The sequence below is a fragment of the Columba livia genome, chromosome 8, assembly GCF_036013475.1.
Source record: "Columba livia isolate bColLiv1 breed racing homer chromosome 8, bColLiv1.pat.W.v2, whole genome shotgun sequence".
Taxonomy (NCBI): domain Eukaryota; kingdom Metazoa; phylum Chordata; class Aves; order Columbiformes; family Columbidae; genus Columba; species Columba livia.
Genome location: NC_088609.1, coordinates 25,046,872 through 25,067,792, shown reverse-complemented (window position 1 = coordinate 25,067,792; position 20,921 = coordinate 25,046,872). Strand labels below are relative to the sequence as shown.

Here is a 20,921-nt window from a genome sequence, read left to right as displayed (position 1 = left end):
GTTTCCCCTTTAGGTAAGATTAGTTGTAACATTCTAAGCATCAATACTTAATAATCCATATCTAATTAAATCAAATGGCATTCTTCACAATAAGGATTACCATAAGCAATAAACTGCAGAGAAATATTTCACCTTCTTTATAGCTTCTCTACCATTTTAAGTTACAGATCAACATACCACTTGCGTAATAAATACCTGTACATGTTCAGTCACCCTTCCACCCACTTATCTTGACTACGTGAGCCAGCTCTTCATTTGCTGCATTTATATACCTTAAATATAACAGCTTCTATCAGATAGGAACAGCTTAAAGCACAGAATGACATCATCTCTCCATTCCACTCCAGACTACTAATGGCACTGTACATAACCTTGGCATCATCCTTGACATTGAACACCTCTTTCATTATGCTGTCAGCAAAATCTCGTCAATACATTACCTGTGCAGGAACTGCCTCTGCCCTTCAGCTGTGGAATCACTCTCTCCTCCAGTCTGAATTACAACATGTTCTTTCACAATATCATCACATGAGCTCTATATACAGCACCCCGGAATGCAGTGACTATAAGCATGGCATGAATGCACTTTGGAAGACAGAGTTACATGAGACCTTGCCTACCTCATAGAAATTTATCATGGTTCCTTACCAATTCAAACTTTGCACACCCAGTTCCTCAGCTGAAACTAAGTAAACAGAAATCAAAACCAGAGAGCTTCTTCTCTGAAGTGCTTCTCTAAGGAAGCAACTGCCTTAATTAAAAAACATGCATTTTGTGAATGAAAAAAAAAATTAGAACATCTGAGGCAGCACTTTCCATATGCTACTTTTAAGGAAACAGCTTGTTACATTTCAGGATTCATTTTTTAAATACCAAACTTTACAGTGGTGGTAGACATTTGTAGTGTCATCCTCTCCTTTCCACAAAACATAAAGATTTTTTAATAAAAACATGAAGAAGGCAAAGCTAAGCATAATAATTAAAAAAGTTCAAGTTAAGGTTGTATACATCAAATTAGTTCATCCCCTTTTGTGTACCACCAAGCTGCAACATTCTATTGTCCAAATGACTGTCTTTACATGCTATGCATTTTTCTACTGCTCGAAAGTTGTAATTTATGTATTTGGCACATATGCCTGTAAATGAGGCAGATTTCCACTGAAATCAGTCAGAAGACTATTTTGTACAAGATACTCAAGGCAGGTGTGAAATCAGATTGTATAATAAAAATAGTACGTAAGTACAACCAAAGTAAATAAAGCATGTGTGCTACTTGAAAAATACCATGTTTTAAGTACAGATACTTGCATTCCAAGTCATAGGCAACCATATATTTTAGATGTATACTCTAAGTAAAAGTGTTCTTAATTTTTACCAATGACCACTGAATAATCTTTCATAGGCCCTCTGAATAGAGAACAGTTTATTAGCTCCACCTCTACTGAAAGAATCCAGTGTCTTTTCAGATGGGAAGTCTGACAAAGAACTTCACCAATCCCCCCCAAAAACAAAATAACTAAACGGGATCTGCTATAAGTATACAAGACACAGCACAAACACTGGACTCTGATGAAAAGCAGATACAGTTGTCAGTCCATTCCTGCCATCAAGTCTGCCACCTGTGGAATCCTGACGCACATAGAAATGCATCAATTAATCGTCACACGTTCACCGCACTTCACATACCCCTTTCCTGACATACTACATTACACACCTCTGAAATTCTTCAGCACTAACTGCACTCTTCGCTATTAATAAAAAAATATATTAAAAAAAAGGCAGCAAAAAGTTTATTCCACAATACATACACTTATGTCCTTATGAAATAAAATACAATGCAGATCCCTGAGTAAAGTCCACTCTAGAATCCGGTCTTTATTCATATGTCTTCAAACAGGATTTAGGTTGGCCATATTTTTTCATTTTGAACTTAAAATATAAAAATATCTTAAATGAAAGCTTTGCTGCATTAAAAAAATAAATTAAGGGCTTAATTTCTGAAAGCTAGGATTGTGTTACCAAATACTTCGTGAAATAGTATCAGGGCTTTTTAAAAAATGATTACCAAAAAAGATTAATACTCTGTACTGTGTCTCTTCAGCACATTGTTTTATGTGGACATTATATTTATTAATAAAATTTAAAACTATTAAGCATTTTTTGGGGGTAGAAAAAGCAATAATTCAGTTTTAAAAAATATTTACTAGGAATTCATTTTTCCAATAAATAGATTGGTATTCTAGAGCAAGAATCTTGATGATATCCATTAATATCTAAATGGATTTACACCTCAGTTCCCATTTAGGACACTTTTACCAAAAGCAATATTTTGCACAACATTTCTAATAGCAGTTAAAGCAGCACATTAACAGTCAAGCCATGTTGTTACTGAGGCAACAACGATTTCTGGTAGCCATTTTCTTTTCAGATTTAACACTGTTCCAAAGCGCACAGTCCTTACTGCAATCTCCGTTTAAACCCAAAGGCGGCAAACTGCTCAGCAGTTTTCTCTCTGGCTGCACTCTTCAGACACCTCCCTCTAGACTGCCTTCTAATGGATTTACCTAACAGTATTCTCTAATGCTGGACTCGACACCATTTCAGTTTACACTAATGAAAACGCAACAGTATGGCAGTTCACTTTTTAAAACACACTCTGCATTTAGGAGACTAAAGAGTTTGCAGGACACTGGGAGAGAAGAACAGCGATGTGATGTATTATTTTAACTGGCAGGCTCTAAGAACACAGCCCAGGAGAAGATGAGCAGGTGCACAGCATTGGTCACTGCGGCAGCAGCCACAGGGAACCCCTGCTCACATCACACGTTACAAAACCAGAGCAGGTGCTGTGGCCAAGAGCAATTTCTCAGCATTGACATCTCTCAGGATTTTCTGTATTCAGAAAATGGTTTTAAGACAAAACTAGCACACACATTAACTTCCAACTCCTCTACATTTTTGTGGTCTTAAAAATGACAACACCTGAAACACTCTCCTGGCTTTCTTCAGACTGCAATACAGTTTTTAAAAAAGGTTGAAACTAAAATCCTACGGCTCAAAATTAGTGATAAATGACACTGTTTTCACTTCTTTCTTAAGAAAAAAAAATTTAAAAATCTCCCTTTCTTGATTCATTACAGTTTGAAAAAAAAGCAATGGTAGGAGGGCACTAGGAAGAAAATGAAATACATAACCCGTTGTAACAGCAATGGGAGGAAACAGTGAACTGGTATTAGCACATAAGTATCCCTATAAAACAGAATCCCAAGTTCAAACTCAGTTCCTCACAAGTTTGTTCCAGTTGAACGGGTAGCTATGCTGGGATCACGAGCTCTAATGCCTGCTGTTGTCTGTCTAGACAGTGTTTCTGACACTTCCCGTAGACCACATCAGGAAAAGGAATCTCCCGGTCAGGGTCTCAGAGGAAATGTATTTTCTATGCACACAAAAATGTAAAATCCAACAAAAAATTCCTAGATATTTTATGCACACTTAGATTTCCATAAGTATTTGTAAGCCTCTGCTTATAAACTCGTAATAAATGTCATATGTTAGGACTTATCCTTAAAATGCAGGTAGATTTATGCTGAACTCTGAATTGGTGTGGCTGAGACACTTTACTCTGATATCCCTACAACAGTAACCTCCAGCAGAGGACAGAGTAGACACTCCAGAGTATTGACATCTTTGAACACCGCTGCTAACTCCCTCAGAGCCTGCTTGCTTATCAGAGGACTAAGCTGTCACTATAATGAATGCTTCAGTATGAAGAAAATAACCATATAAAAAATAAAATAAATTCCAGTACTGACATTCTTCCTGCCATAGTTTTATCCAAATAAAATATACATGTATTTTATACAATTATGTTTAACTACTGCTTATCAGATTTCAAGTGAACCTACAAAATACTCCGCTTTCTAATTCGGTTTGTATACATGTTATTACTTATAATCTATGAAAGATCACTTTGGGGAGTCACATATACATAACTAGTAACGTAAAGCATTTCTTTCATTTGCAAGAGCCTGCTTTTTGATGACAGAGGATTAGTTTTGGTGAAGGAATAAAGTTAAAATATGCTGTTAATACCATCACCTTAATAGCTATTGAAAATGGGTTTTAACATAAGTAAAAATCCATTCCTCACTGATCTGCTCAGTGTTCACTCTTGGTTTGGTGGCTTCCAACATCGCCCATCACCTACATAAATACGAAAAAACTACTTCCTACTTCAGATAAGCTGTAGCAATGCAACACAAACCAATTGTGGTTTACTTTTACATCTTTACACTAGACAGCTGCATTAGTGTTGGTGTCTTTATTTTACTTTACTTACTTTTTTAAAATAGCAATAACTCACATCTTACCCACATCTGGCAAGCAAATTGTGGCAAATGCCTCCACACAGCTCTTTGAAATGTATTTCGAGATCACTAGTTACCATTTTGAACACTGCATCGTACCAGCCACACCTCACCAGCACCACAACCACAGATCAGCTCTGACACAACATCCAGGCCGCATCAGCAAGCTCCTACTCATGGTCCCAGTGTTCAGTCAAACAGTGTCCACATGTTTTATTACTAACGCACTAACTTAATCACCATAGGAAACTGTTTCTTATAGTACAATTTCCAAGTGTTTTGTAAATTTACTAAGCCTTTGCTCAAAAATTATTCTATGAAATGCATTTTGCTATGAAGCAGATACTCTCGAGATCTATCCCAAGGTCCCTCTACCCAAGTTCTGCAGGACCTTAAGGTCTACTTTCTACATGGTTTAATAAACTTTGATGGAATCTCCACATCAGATTGCAAGAAGGGGGAGCAGTCCTAGGCAGACTTCACTTCAAGGTTAGCGCTCCATTAATCCTTCCCTCTTTAAACTTGAACCAGTTAAATGCTTGTGGACTCTGTTCCACCATTACCCTCCTTTTGCTTGGCCATCAACCAGGCAAAAGCTTTCTATCTTTGACTCTTTTACTATTTGAATTCTTCCAAACACATGACAGCCAATGGACTGTCCTTCCAACTTCTGTTTTTTTTAGTAGTAAGATATCTGGGATTTCAGGTGTAAGCATGCAGCATTTCATGCAGAGACTTACTTCAAATTCATTTACATACACATAGTAAAGTAGACAGTTTTTCAGTGCTTTGTCACACCTGCAAATACGTATCTTCTGGCCTAGTTTCCACTAGTTAGCTATAAAGATACACAACCAATAAACTGAGGAGGGGCATAAAGGTTCTAAAAAATATATTTAAGGGCCATGACATACCTGCCACACCACAAAACAGAAAACCAATTACATCATATGCTTGGCCACTTCATCACCACCATTTTGGTCATGTGATACACATTACTATTAATATGAAATACTGATCTCATTATAAAAGTGCTGATGTCTCCATCATATGATGAATTACAGCAGTGAATACTCTTCTTCTAGCTGCAGGAAAGTATCTTTCTAGTATGCTCCCAAAGAAGTTGTAGTATTTTCAAAAAAGACAGCAGCAAAAAGCACACCACATTGGTTATCCTCACCTGTGCATGTTCATGTAATCTGGTTGGAGCTAAAAAACCACATACACTATATTTGTCAGTTTTCCCGACCAAATTTCCCAACCAAACTTTCAAAGTAACCCAAGAAAGAGAAGAGACAAGACACACACCCTAATCCTGCTTGTTCATATGCTTTACATTAGATTACAGAGACAGTGCGAGAGAACTGGGTCCGCATGGGCTAAGGTTGTACAAAATCAAGAGTATAAAATAAATATACACACAGCACAGGCCATTCACATGACTCCACTTCAGAATATAGACACACTGAGGCAAAGAAACCTGTACATTTCCCATACCTCCCTTGTACCTTAAAAAGCACATAACACTGAGACAGTAACATATTCTTCCAGCGAGTAAATTGCTTTTCTTACTTGCACTAATAACAAAGCTTCTTAAAACAAATGAAAGTGAGCACCTAAGGTAAAGGAAAATTCAACTGGTTTAGACACCCACAGTTTAAATAGAATGACCACCAAAACACCTTCTGCAAAAGCTTCATAAATTCACAGAGATATTGACTAATATGTCCCAAAAACTTACTGTCGAGGGTTAAGATTGCGGGGTGACAATAAAACCCTGGCAGATGTATTGTTAACCCACTCTCCCCGCCCCCACTTCCCCCTCCCTCTCTCCCCTCTTTCCACTAAGGAGAGGCAATTGGGAGGAAAAGAAGGACAGAGTGAAGAGAGTTGGAAAAAATTAAAGATGTTTTACTAATGCTACTAATAAGAATAGAGAAAATAATACAAAATATACAAAACCAATCTTGAAAGTCTCAGCAACTGCAGAGCCGGCACCTGAAGTCCTGGATTAGACTCTGCAGCCAACCGGAGCTGGATTCATTCTCTCACTAGGCCTCAGTTCGCAGGGACGACTAGCAAGGTCCTCTCCTAATGTCGGCCACAAGCAGAAGGGAAAAGGGAAAAGCCACACGAGATCCTCGTGATCTCCCACTTTTATATGAAGTATTCACGTGAATGGAATGTTATACACAGTTGGTCAGTTTCTTGCTCACTTGTTTCTCGTCGCCCCTCTCGCGAGATGTCCATCCGTGCTTATCAATAAGTTTGCATTCCATTGCTAGGTTTACCAAAACATGTGTCTGGTTCTCCAGGAAAATGCAGTTAATATGAAGGCTTTAGCTGACAGGCAAATTCACTAAAAGAGAAACTTGTTTTTAACAAAACCAGGACACTTACTCACCTATGTCAACAGAGGTTCTGTGCCTACTTTTAGGCTCGTAAACAGGGTTGACTATTTGCCTGCTGACTAACCCTAGAGCTACTATCTTAGTTCATTATTGAGAATTTTGTAAACATCCGAGTTAGATTTTCAAGGTTAACTCCAATATTTTATGTTTGGTTTCGGCTGGAACACTGAAAAAAACATCATCAACACTAAATGCTTACAGAATTATCTGTGAATGTGAAATCTTCTGGTTTAAACGAATTAAAGGAGAGGAACTTTTCTTTAAGTTCATGGACAACATACAGAAAAAATACTTAATTAGATCAATTCTGATAAAAATGCTCAGAACTTATTCAATTCCTGCGTAATCAACTTTAAACAGCTTCAGAGAAAAAAAAAAGAGGCATGAACTACACTCCAGAACTCTCTTAAAAGTACAGAAATACATGAGGTATTACTACAAATCTAATTTAAGAAATAACCTGTCTTTACTCCTAGACTCAGAGAACTCAAGAAAATTCAGATAATAAAGAAAATAAAAATTACAGGAAGTTACAGCACGGTATAAGTCAGCTTCTCCAAAATTAGACTCCAGAATACCCTAACCAAAGCTATTCCCTGACTGTCTTAGAGCCATCAAAAAATTTCCAGGAATTTACAGTATTTAAAGGGAAACCATGTCATATTTGTGTTGACTTTTTATGAGGTACAGGCTGTCATAAAACACTCAGATTTTTACTGAAGGCAAGAATAAAGAAAAGGCAAGGGGGCTTTGGGGTGTGGGTTGGTTGGCTTGTTTTTACACTAATAGATTTGTCCTATTAAAAACAAAGTGTAAATTCTGAATAGAAAAGTATTGGTAACAAAAGGTAACACTTGAAAATTTTTGTATTCTTTCAAACAAGCTGTTGATTAACATCATATAGCTTTGGTTTTAATTTCTGAATGCAAAATCTCCTTTAAGATCAGAAAGAAATGCTAACGAATCTACAGCAACAGAAGACATGAAGAAAAAGGACAACCTTAAGAATGTAAAAAGCTGCACTTTCTCCTGCTGAAAATGGCATTCCAGAAGATGACTTAAAAAAAAAAAAAGAAATAAAAGTGAAGGTAAAACTCCTTGGCAGAATGGAAGTGAAGCCACAGAGAGATTACTATGAACAAAATCACCCTGGGCCCTAGTATTAATATTCCTAAATTGGAAGAAGACTTTGTTTTAAGAAGATCATGGAAACCACAACACAAGGAATCACTAATTAATCGTCCCTCCTTTATATTTGAAAACAGTACATAGCAGCATGCTTCAGGACGAGCTTAACAGATGGACCTAACGCTGAGTTATTTGAAATATATTAAATAGAACTTTACATAAAACAGCACCCAACATCCAAAACATCAAAATGATCAAATAAACAAATAAAACAAACCCACTTTTCTCTAAATGGCTTAACAGACAAAACCTCCAGCTCACCATTAACACTTCAAATGACATGAAAAAATATTCTGCTGGGATACTGCAGTACTTTTTATGCAAAAGTGTAAACCCATCTCTCTACTCCCCTAATGGACATTGCCGGACTTCTGAAGTGACTACAGAACCTGTATGCCTTCACAATTTTACTATATGTCAATACATTACCCTAAATACAGCCTTAATTTAGAACAGCACAATACTCTTATATTGGAAAACAATAAAGAATATCTTAATTGTTTGTCTCTATATAAAAGTTTATAAAGATCTACCTGGATAGATAGGCAAAGGAACACACATAAACTGTGGAGGAGTTCTCTGTGTGTGTGCAATAATTACAAAAAAAAGCCTCTCCCACTGTAACAATTTGTTTGTTTATTTTTGACATAAATCTTGCTAGACTATCTCTTGCACATCATCATCTCTGCTCACCTCTGCTAGAACTTCACTGGACTAAAAAATGGAAGGCAAATTCCCAAGCTGTGTTTAGTGTCTAAAAGACATTTCTAAAAATGAATTATCACAGTACCTGTATAGCATTTTTAGAAACAGCGTGACACTTGAGTTATATAGGGATCTGAATGATTTTTCCCAAGTATGATTTCTATTTTTGGTTCTCTCCCTTGTGTAGAAATAGATCATGCCTGTTAAAGCACAATATTGCTGGTAATATTGTGAAAAGCAACAGCAATCCTACAACCACAAGAGAAGAGCTAGACCGGGGGAACCTTTTTTTTTTCTGGACAAGCTACTCCTCTTCCTCTCCAACATTCACAGATGCCAGGAAAGAAACTGGACCTCTCTCATCCACCAGCACTTTCCACCACATATATAGCAGTGAGAAAGGCAGCAAACTTAGCCAGGAGGTCTCACCACCTAGAGAATCTAGGAATGGGGACTTCTCATTTACAGGAACATAACAGCGAATACTAGCTCTACTCCTTCCCATGCTATAACTACTCCAAAGTCTCAGAATTTTTTTTCCTTGCAGCTTATCTAGGTTAATTCACCATCACATGCCACCCCAATTTATCTTGCCCCGTCTTCCTCAGAAAAAAACTGCCATGACATTATTTTTTTATAATAAGTACCTGAGTAGGGAGCACAAACAGATATTTTGTTCTTGGCTTCCCAGAAGATAAAAAACTTTTTAAAGTAACTTCAGAGTTCTAAGACCCATTATAATTTGTATACAATGCAGTTATTTTCATTACATGCCACAGGTTCTTATTTTAAGTGTTGCTCAAGAACAGAAAATATTAGGTGATTTCATAGATATTAATATATATATTAAAAAGAACAGAGGAAGCAGAAGAGGACAGAGCACTTGCTTCATTATGGGAGAGAGCTGGGAGATGCCAGCTGCGAACTGTCACCTCCCACTCCCTGTGATAGCACACACAATCAAGACTTTCTCACAGAAGATACACCCATAACAACTATGGTATTAAAACGACAAAATACACTACCTCTGTGTAAATAAATAAAGTTATTTATATCAGAAATTTTCACACAAAGGCTGTCCTCTGTTGAAAATACAAGTTTTAATACCAAGCCAACTTATAGTAACAACAAAAAAAAATGCTTCTGGAAAAAATGCTCTCCTTCTCTAACCTCCCCACTTACTATCACAGGGGAACACAGAATCCAGTGTCTTTGGTGAAGACTCCTAAAAACATGCGTAAGAATACATGGTTTCTTTGCAAACAAAATAATCATAAATGCAATAAACTCTTCAATAACCTACACCAACTGTTTTGGTGGCTGGAAGCCTAATTTTAGTATATAAATCCTATAAAGTTCCCAACTCCTCTGACTGGAAAAGATACATTTGGAAAATTACAGATAGTTTCTGAAGCTCTACAGCCACAAAACTGTTGTATGTGCCTACATTTGAAGATGAAGAAAGATATCAGCAGCAAACACTATGAAAAGCAGCAAAACAAAACAAAAAAACAAATCAAAACAAATAAAATCAACTATAACCACCACCCATCACCCCACAGACTGCAGCCAGTCACGAAGCAGATACCTACCACTTCCTACTAGCAGCAACACAGAGCAGCTTCAGAGCTGCCATGCTTTAGCAGATTAACTATCACTTTTCCAAGAGCAGTCCCCTGACCTCCCGCTGTGTGCCATTGCTGGAAAAAAATATTGGGTGGAAAACCCATCCCTGCCCCCATCAAAAAGCCACACTGCAAAAGCAGATGTGATAAAGCACAACTCATGCTATCAATATATCAAATTATTATTCTGCAAAGAGGCAGGTAGGAGGGATTCGTTACTACTTTTCAGAATTACAATGATTAAATTTGTTAAGAAATACCTCGTTTCTTCCACTTTAACTAAAAAGGACGCATCAGGTAAAAGCCTGTAAATAAAGTAAATTATACAAGACATACACCTTGCACCTTGTTTTGCTTGTGTTCTATTACTTTGCTGTGAAAGATATTTTTACAAGGGAGCACTAACAGCTGGCCCTGAAAACAGGAAGGTTACAATGATCTCGATCCCTGTCTACAGCTACAAGTGCGCAAATCATCGGGCACCTGTAACTCTTTCCATCCTGTTCCCTGAGACACATCCTTTCCCCCACTGTAGCTGCTTTGTGAAGACTATAACATTACCAAGTACTCAAGGCAAGCAAAAAATATAATCATTCAAATACTCATTAAATAATGCCCCTTTATATATATATATATATATATATTTTGCAAATTTCTCAGACTGCAACTTCTACCTTCTTTATTTTCATTCAGAAGCGAATAAGACTGTACTCCAATCTCAAAAACTCCAAAGCTTTTACAAGTATGGTAAAAGTATCTACCATGCAACTAAGCATACTGCATATATTTACTACATGCTAACAATGGGCCTGAACTATTCGAAAACCCAGCAATCTGACCTTTATTCTGATTTGAGCACAAACTTCACATCCTCTGGATTAAGTTTAAAGAAATACCAAGTTACTAAATATCCCATGATCCTTCAGTTAGTTGATTACATGTAAGATTAAGCACTCAGGATCAATCAATAAACGTCAACTAGAGATTTACTGCTTTCAGTAGCTGGATTTAGCCACACCTGAAACCAACAACTCCCACACCAAGAGTATGACTGGAGTGAGAGTTCTCTGTATTACCAAGTTGGTTCAGAAATACTGTCAGATAATATTTAGTGTAACCAAGACCAAAAAATGCATACTCACTGTTAAGTCACTGTCCTCCCCCCGCTTTAACCTCACTGGTAATGTAAGGAAGTTGCTGCAACATTTTATCAGCATAACAGCTACTATGTACAGTTGAACAGTGACAGAAATGCAGCACAACTGGATATTAATTTTTATTTGGATTATTTCCTTTTAAATATAAAAAAGCTTGCCCTTCTTCAATGAAGCAACACCACTTATGAGTAAATACCAAAGAATTCTGGGTAGACTCCGTAACAAGATGAAACAACACGGCTGATCCCGTGACTATCATGCTTTCTTCAGTTTTTTGAAAAAACACACATTAGAAGTTTGTGTAAACTCATTGCATGGTCTTCCTTGACAAACAGCTATGATTTGAGCATCAAATTAAAATCTCAGATTATTACAGTACTGTAGAGATGCACAGTATTTGTGTCCATTTTCAGGTAACTGAGGAAGCCAGTGACCATTTCACACCCTTGCCTACCAAAGAGAAGCCCTTCTACAGTTCTGTGAATAACATCAGCATGACTTTTCTACCATCGCTGCTTGTGTGAACGGTTCCTATTAACTGACACAAGCTTTTATTTAATGGACACAGTGTATACATGCGTGAAAGTGTATGGGTTTTTTGTGTGTTGTTTTTTTTTTTATTAGCTTGAATATATTTTTTCATGGTACTACGAACTACATGAAATCCTTTAACCCAGACAGCCCAGTAGTATCTTTATGCATACCAGCCAGAATAACCAGCATACACAATTTCTTTGGGTAACTGAAGTTCTTTTTCCAGTAGCTATATGAAGCTTGCATCTACATCGAAAAAAAGCCAAACAAACAGCAAACCTAAATATTATTTCTCAAAAATCAGCTTATATTTAGAGTGCTCAAGAAGATAAATGAACATATTTTTGGGGGAGGCAGACTTGTTTTGGTTTATTTCACTAGGGACTTCTTTACACTCTGAAGTGGGTGGATGTTAGTTCCATCTGAAGGAATTGGGCTTTAGAGGCCATACCAACTTGACCAGTCTCAAAGTCAATTTAAGTGAGTGCAATATTGTTCTGATACAACCTAATTTTACTATTTTTTTCCTCCTAATCTCTGAATATATAATACAGTATAGTCACAATCCAGAGCACAGAGGGAACTAATTCAATTTGGCTTAAAATAACTGCAACATCAGAGCAGTGTATTTGGTATTACAACTATAATAGAGGGACTAAAACAAGTATCTTAAGACAATTATCTAATAGTTGCATCATTCGAACTTCTTCGAAGATAGAAAGTTGTTTGAAAACGTAAAACCACGAGGAAAGTGTGTTATCAACCAGCCATACAAGCGCAGCCAGTCAGCAACTGTTCAAAGACCATTAATTCAAACCAGCTTCAGATGAAACTGCACAGCAAGTGACACAACTATTCTGTATTATTTCAAGTTTTAAGTTCTCAGAGCTTTTAAAGTTGATAAAAAGTCTGAAACTGTTTGAAATTAATAATTGCATGTGAGCACGTGTGTTTTATTACTATGGAGAATTTTATTCCCTTTCTGGGCCATTTTCTCTAGAAGTGACTTCAAAAAGGCTTGAATTAAAAGTACACATGGTAGTAGGTTCTGCTAATGCTTGCAAGAAAAAGCACAAACTATTCCACCAGAAATTCCACTGACAACCCTTGAATTCAGCGTCCATATTGAAATTCAGCCTACAGTGTTATTTTAAAGTGGAAGGCATTGCCACTATTGTTTAACATCCTGTTTATTCACTTGCTGATGCTCTTATTTTAATGAATTGTTGCTGTACCAAGGAACCCCACAAGGATGCTCTAAGTGATCAGTGCCTCTTCCTCTCTCTAGCCCAGTCACCTGTTGAGATTTCAAGACAGTAGTATTCTCTTTTAGCATTCACTCAAGAACCTTCACACACATTTGCCTAGGCAAATTCCTTCTAATTATATTAGGTATAAACTAGATGCTGGACTTCGTGAAACTTCAAAATAGAATAGTACACCTTTGCTGGGATTATATTACAATGATATTTGCCATGGATTATTTGAATATAAAAAATACCATACAGATTAGAGAAGACAGAAGTAAAAATACATCTATAAAAATAAAAGTTTATTTGGTGACATTAACAACTTCCCCCCCCCCCCCCCCCCCCCCCAAAAAAAAAGTCCTGCTCTTTGGGTAATTTTTTTATTAAAAAAAAAAAAATCAAAAAAATCAAACTGGACGAATGCTTCATTTCAGAATAAACTATCTTATAACAATATTTTGAAGACGATTAATTTCAATTCTTGTTGTAATTATTGTATAACTCTGCAGCACATCCCTCTGCAGTTACATTAGACAGGTTTGCAACATCAGCTGTGATTATAAGTCAGTGTAATAGGATTGTCACACTGTACTGCTCTTCCATGCACTCTACTTAAACTCCTCTCCAGTAAGAAAATTACTGCATTTTCTCTGCACCTAACTGACCCACAAAAAGCTTCTCCAGATCTATTCTGCATTGTCTAATCAGTCAATTTATTCTGCCCTCAAATCTCCTGCCTTGAACAAGTAGTGAAGTATTCTATGCAGAAGAATCACATTAAGTTACCAAAACTCCAAAGCACTTCACTCTCAACTGTGAAGAATCTTCTATTTAGAGATTTGTTTTATTATTTGAATGAAAAATTGTTCTGCAATCTCTATGAAAATAATAATAAAAAAAAAGTATTGCACAAACTTCTCAGTAAAAAACACAATTCTGTGCTGGAATTCCAGAGACGCTTATCAGCCTCTTAAAGAGTGTTTGTCCCATGTGGTAATTCATTAATCTACACAACACGAAATGGCTTCTTACTCTAAAATCTGGTGCACATTCATTCCCCATATGCATTTGAAAGCTAAGTTCCATGACACAATCTTCATAATTAAATTATGAAGAACAGGGTGGTGGGGAGGCAGGAATCAGAATATCACTGCAAATGAGATTCTGCTTAAAGGGCCAGAGTTGTACAACACTGACTGAAACCTATTTTGATACACCATGATTGTTTCTCATTACCACCATGACTTGTCACTTTATAACCCACACTACCCCAACAGAAGTATTCCCAATAGATTAAAGGTTACATACGAGCCATAAGAAGGAGGAAAACTTTCTAGATGTCAGATAAACTACGGTGGTCAAGATGATGCTCAACACTGCAACCTGATGGAACACAAACTTTGTCAGAGAAACCACTAACCCTGAAGCAGCTTGGAGCCCGAACACACGGCTCTGTACCTGAACTGTTAACTTCTCCTTCGCTGTTGTGAAGCACCTCGGCTCCGGGAGCCCCGTGCACCGCAGCCGGCGACGCTGCCCCGGTGCGCAGGGCACACCGGCCAGTCCCACGGCGGGACCGGAACTTGCCAAGCCCTTTGCAACACCACCACGGTGCGTTTCAGGGACACCCTGCTCCGTGTCAAGACGGAAGGGAAGGAAGGGGAGGGAGCGCATCGCGCGTCACCCCTGCCCCAAGACAGCAGCAGGCAGCCCTGCCGAGCTGCCCGTGAGCCCGGCGGGCAGACTGTGTGCCGGCCCGCCCTGGGGAGCCCAGCGGCAGCGCGCAGCACAGCGCAGGTCCGGCCGGCAGGACCCGCCACGCCGCCTTGGCACGCTGGGGCAGGCGGCGGGAGGGGACCGGCGCCTGCCGAAGCCCCCAGGGTCACCCCGGCCACCCCCGAGCGACGGCGTCCTCCAGCCCCGGCCGCGGCGGCGCCGCGCGGGCATTACCTGTGTCCCCGCGGCCCCGCGCTGCTGGCGGCCCGGCCCGGGCGGCTTTCCCCGCGCCCTAGGCCCCGCCGCGGCGGCACCGGGCTGCCCAGCTCCTCCGCGCCTGGCAATGGCGGCGGCCCCGCTCCCTCCTCCCAGCTCCGCGCTCACTGGCTGCGCCGCTTCATGTGACTGAACAAAACCCTCCTCGGCACAGCCCTTTGTGTCCGGCCCGGCCGGGGCACCGGGGAGGCCACTCGCCGGCTCGGGAAGGGGGCGACAGGCGACGGCGGGGACCGAGGGAGGCGGCGAGGAGGGCCGGGGAGGGGAGCGCCTCGGCTGCCCACCCTCTCCCTGCCGCGCCGCCACGGCCGCCGCCTCGGCCCGGCCACTTACCGCGGCGCGGGCGGCTGCGGCCGAGTCGCGGTGCCGCGCCAGGTCGGAGGCGGCCGCCATGTTCCCGATGCGGCAGGATGGAGGCAGAGCCGCCTCCCCGCCAACCGCCGCTAGGGCGGCCGGCCGGCTCCCCGCACGCGCCCCGGCCCGCGCCGCCCCCACCCCACGCGGCGCCGCGCGGAGCGGCGCGCGCCCCCTCCCCTCCCCTCCCCTCCCTCTCGGCTGCCGGCGGGGGGGGCGGGGGGAGGGCGATTTAAAAAAAAAAAAAAGGCATAACGGGAAACTCACGGGCTCGCCGGGGTGTGCGTCACGCCGGGGTTACGTCCTGCGCGCGGCGTCATGACGTCATCGCGCAACTTCCCGACCCCCCCCGCCACTCCGCGCAGGGCCGCGCACACACACACACGCGTCCTGGGTCCCGAATTGCGCATGCGTGCGGCCTTCCCGCGCCGCGCTCCTCGGTGCCGCCCGCAGCCCGGCCGGGGGCGCGCACCCCTCCGCTGGTGTGCGGCCGGTACCACAGGGCGGGCGGCAGCCCCGGCTCCGCAGGCCGGCCCCCGCGGGGCACTCCTGGCCCGGCTCCGAGGGCAAGAAGGAAATGCCTCCCGCGGGCGGCAGGACAGTTTCCTCAGCAAGCCGCCGCCAGCGCGGCTGCCCCGGCCCAGCGCGGCCTTCCCTCACCTGCGCCACGCTGCGCGCTCGGGGGCCAGCAGTGCGAGTGGCCGTTGCCTGGCGGTGCCTTTCCCACAGAAAGTGGAAAACTAGGTCAAGTGCTGCGGGAGCTGCACACGGGCGCTCGCTGTGCCCGCCCGAGGGGCAGGCTCCGGCCACAGCCGCGGCTGCCGGCGGCGCGGAGGGAACGGGAAACCTGAGAGCGGAGGAGATGGCCCGGGACTGTCAGGCCTTGCGGGGCGGGAAGCGGTGAAGTGACACCGAGAAAGTGGAGGCGTTCGGTGCCACTTCTAAATTCACATTCATGCTTATGATGGCAAACTACAATTCAAAAGGGCAGGGATGCAGGGGAGAACAGTAAAGACGTAGAGACTTCTTTGATAAATTAGATTTTTTTTTTCTTTGGCTTTGCACGCTGGAGGGAGAAGTTGATTAAGGCAATGTTAGAGGTGTGAGCAATCATCACTGAGAGCTCACGAAGACGACTGAGATTTCAAGAGAGAGGAAAACAAAAAAAACCCACAGCACATATAATCCAAAAGGGGGGAATAGGTAGAGCCAAGAACTGTCAGTCATTCCAGCCTCTGTTCCCAGAAACGTATTGAAGCAAATAATCGCACATCTTTAAGCACATGGTAGCTAATGAAGTGATAAGTTACAGCCAACATGGATTTGTCAAGAAAATCATATCAAGCCAATCTCATCCCATGCTGTGACAGTATAATGGGCCTTGGATGGGAGTAGGGGTAGAAATGTTATGGCTCGACTTAAGGCTTTCAGCACCATCTAGGAGAACTTTTAACTGAGCAAGCAAACCACATATCATAATGACATGACTCTGCAGTGGTGCAAAACTGCATCAGCAACGCTGCACTGTGAAAAACAGTAGGATGTAGTAAATATGATTCCTTGGAGGTGGGCATGTACTGAGTTTGATACCAAGTCTAATTATGTGAATGACAGTTTACCATTCATTGGATATGCCAACAATGTCAAACTGGCAGAGCTGAAAGCATGTTACAGGGCAAAAAAAAAACCCTAAAAATGTTATTGAAAAGTGGTTGCAGAAATAGGATGCAACTGAATACATACGAGTGCCAATTTCAACATTTAAGTAGGAAATAACGATTACATAATTAAAAGACTGAGAACAGATTAATAAACACCAGGTCTTCAGAAAAGGGCTTCTGTATCAGAGTAGATCACAAACGGAACGTGTGTCAACAATGTCACACCGTTGTGAAAAAAGCTGCAGTACAAAGAGATGTGTAAACAGAACTGTCACATCTAGGACATAGGAAGAAATTATCATATTTAATATTGCTAAAGCCTCAGCTGTAATACTGTGTTTCTGCATTTCAAGAAAAAAAAAATCATTAAAAAAAGTCCAATAGAAGGGACTACAAGGAGGAAGGGAGGCGGAATCAAAATTTTGAAAAGACATGACTCTACTTGAAAATAGGAATGCTTGAGATTTTTTAGTCTAGAGAAGAAAATATTATGGGGAGAAAAATTCATTGTTCACTAAATCTACTGCAGACAGGGCAAAAATTAATATTTTCAAAATGCACTGGAAGAAATTTTGGTTAGACATTAGGAAGAGTTTTATATGGATAAATAAAACTGGCATATATTCTTTAGAGGGTTCTGGAAACTATATTAATATTTTTTAAGACTGAAGTTAAATATCTGTAAGAAAAGATTAGAAGTGTTTGACTGCTCTGAAGTAATGGAGGCAAACTAGGCAATCATTGTTTTCAGCAGCATTTTCTACAACTGCAGTTACTATCTGTTCTGATCCTATTTTTTTTCTGATAGAAATGAATCCCAGAGATACTTAAACATTTAATGTGTTGGTGTGATCTTATGCACAGGTGTAGATATCCCCTTTGGGAGTCTTCATCGTGTTCCATTCTGTATAGCTGTGTGACAACATATGTCACATGCTCAGCTAATTTGGTAATTTATAAACTATACATCACTATAAATTCCAAATTTTAAAAGAATGTGTTCGTTAGTGCTGATGTAACTAGTGTGAATCAAGGCTTTTGTTGTTGTTGTTGTGTTTTGGTTTGGGTTTTTTTTCATGGTACCAGAGATTAATTTTCCCCAGAACCCAGTAAACTTTGGGTTTTTTCTGGAGCTTACCAGTTAGGAGAAGGCAGTGTGAATGGTTTATGTTATGGGACTGAGACCCACCGAACTCATCTCATTAGAGATGGCTAGAAGGCTATTAAATAGGCCAATTTTTAATCTCCACTGAGTTAGACTGAATTCAAACTGATAGCCCACAGGCAAAAGGCTATGAATTTCATTAACAGTACCCTAAAGCACTCAGTCCCCTAATGAGTGCTAATGTTATTCTTGTGAGAATTAAGCTTGTTTTCTGAAAAGATACATTTATAAAATCAAGTTCTGATATTCTGGAGCATGTATGGACATTTTTCCACCACTCTTAAACACAGGAACATTGTACAATCCACAGATTTCTACTGAGATTCTTGGTTATTTGTGATCCATAATACAAGCAATATACAAGCAAAACCAAAATACAAGCAATAAAAACATGAAAAAGCAAATATTAATACTACCCCTATGCTTCTTGCCAAATATATTTTATTGTGATCAGTTATTTTAAGGTCAACACACATGTATTTTTTCCCTTAGTAGATAATTTTTAAACAACAGCAATTCTTGCTTCAATTCTGTAATTTCAGCAAGGAAACACAAAATTCTCTAAAAGCATTAACTTAGAGAACAAGATGAAGTCTTGTATAATACATTTCACATCTATTTGTGAATAAGTAAAATGGTTAGCATAAGAAAATATGAACTTCAGTTTTAATGCTGCCAAATCTCACAATTTTATTAAGAGTTTAAACGTATCTAGCACTTCAATGCCTCAACTTATTACTTGAGCTAACAGGCCAAATTCCATAAGCAGGAGTCTCTACAAAATGCTTATGATCCACACAGTCTGTGGATCCAAAGAAAAATCCACATTTGGCATGAATTCATGGAGCACAAAACTGCAGCATTTCATCAAAATGGCAGTATGGTAAAAAGATTATATCCAGTGGTGTCAGAACTCTTGATTTCTAATTCCATCAGGTTTGGCTGCTTATGCTTATAATCAGTGAAAAGTAGTGGACAGTCTTAAAGCTTGCATGCTGGAATAAGAAGACTTGAGAAACATACACAAAATTTGGACTGCCTGTGTGCAAGAAATAGAAATTTTAGGACCAGCCTCCAATGGGACTGTAAAGATCAGTGAAAGAACGTGTGTGGCCAGTAAAGGATCACACAATACGATTCTTGAAAATTAGGCCAGATCCTGCACAGCTGGCTTTTTGTTTCCAGGAATTCTGGCTGTGTCCTGTATTATTTCTCCACCAATGCAGACAAGACCTAATAATGGTTAAAACAGCATTTGAAAACCTCGAGAGAGGTTGCTACCTAGTTCCTCCTGGTCCTCATAAATGGTTATGAAAAGCTTAAACCGAGGCAGGCTCTTTCATGTTAGCAGAAAATATGATTAACTGAAACCAATTTAGAAACTGTTTCTTCATATAAACATTTTTGTAGCTGAAGCTGCAGAGGGAGAGTTGGAGCAGGTCTAAGCTGAAGCATTTTGAATGAAAGACGATTGCAAATGCCTCCTTGTAACACACAGCAAAATCCCAAATGCCTGGAGGGAAAAACTTTTTAATGATAATTTCTTACATTTATATAGCACCTTTTATTCCCTAGGACCCCAAGCACTTCATTAACTCTATGCAAAAAGCTTCACCATGGAAATATAGCCACTATATGCATCATTCTCTGAAAATTTCATTTTCAGTTGACACATTTCTTTCAATAACAAAATATTCTGCTTATCCTCTGCATAGCTTCCAAAACAACAACAGATAAAATGTTAAATTACATAGTTTTGAGTTGTAGAACAATTTAAGCCTGTATGATTTTAAAAATAGTAATGTACTCATGTAACGGATACAGTGCGTTTATCCCATCCATTGTCCCTCTCCATTTACTACTTTGATCTCGTCTTTATACTGTAGGCTTTAGTAGAAAATCATGTCTTTAATAACATTTTGAAAATTGAAATGATTCTTGATGTCTGAATTTCAGACAAGAACGGGGTTTTTAGGAAAAGGTAGACCCTTTTATTAAATCCACTACTATAAATTGAAAAATAGAGAAGTTTTTGAGTACCCAAGACATATGGGTTTTTTCTTTTTTTTTCAGCTAAGATTTTTTTTTTTAAATAAACATCTTACCCTTACCTATGAAGTTGGTCTTGTCCTTGCCCTTAGACCCTCACAACTACAAAAACAAGGTCCCAAAAACATGATATGAGAGATATCTGTGTGTTACTGTTCAACTTGCCACAGAGTTTTACTTCTCATCCTACAGAGATGTTTCCGTTTCTTGGCCTTTCTTACAAATATGTAGTACTCATTCCCCCAATATCAACAAATTCATGAACTCAATGTACTGGTTGTTTCAATAAACAGTAATTAACATTATTTCCATTGAAAGTTTAGAAGAAATTACTAATAACAATGAATTTGTGCAGTTTATTTCAACATTGTAAAAACTGAAAGAGGAAAAATTACTGAACTTTTTTGTTGTTGTTTGAGCTGTTGATTCATGTTTTGTTGGCTTGCTTGTTTCATAGGCTCTT

General features: G+C 39.9%; 1 protein-coding gene across 10 annotated transcripts in view; it reads right to left on the bottom strand.

Annotated features, from left to right (window-relative positions):
• The window catches only part of ZNF644 (zinc finger protein 644), a 50,691-nt gene extending 34,742 nt beyond the window's left edge, over nt 1-15,949 (bottom strand). For 3 of the 10 annotated variants that reach the window (XM_065072641.1, XM_065072631.1, XM_065072639.1), the window contains exon 1: nt 15,851-15,949. The gene's annotated coding sequence lies outside the window, so the exon portion shown is untranslated. Of the gene's footprint in view, nt 1-14,545; nt 14,616-15,562; nt 15,737-15,850 lie in introns of those variants that run through there. The other 7 variants (XM_065072638.1, XM_065072633.1, XM_065072632.1 and 4 more) reach the window with 5 other exon arrangements.
• Nucleotides 15,950-20,921: the final 4,972 nt, after the last annotated feature.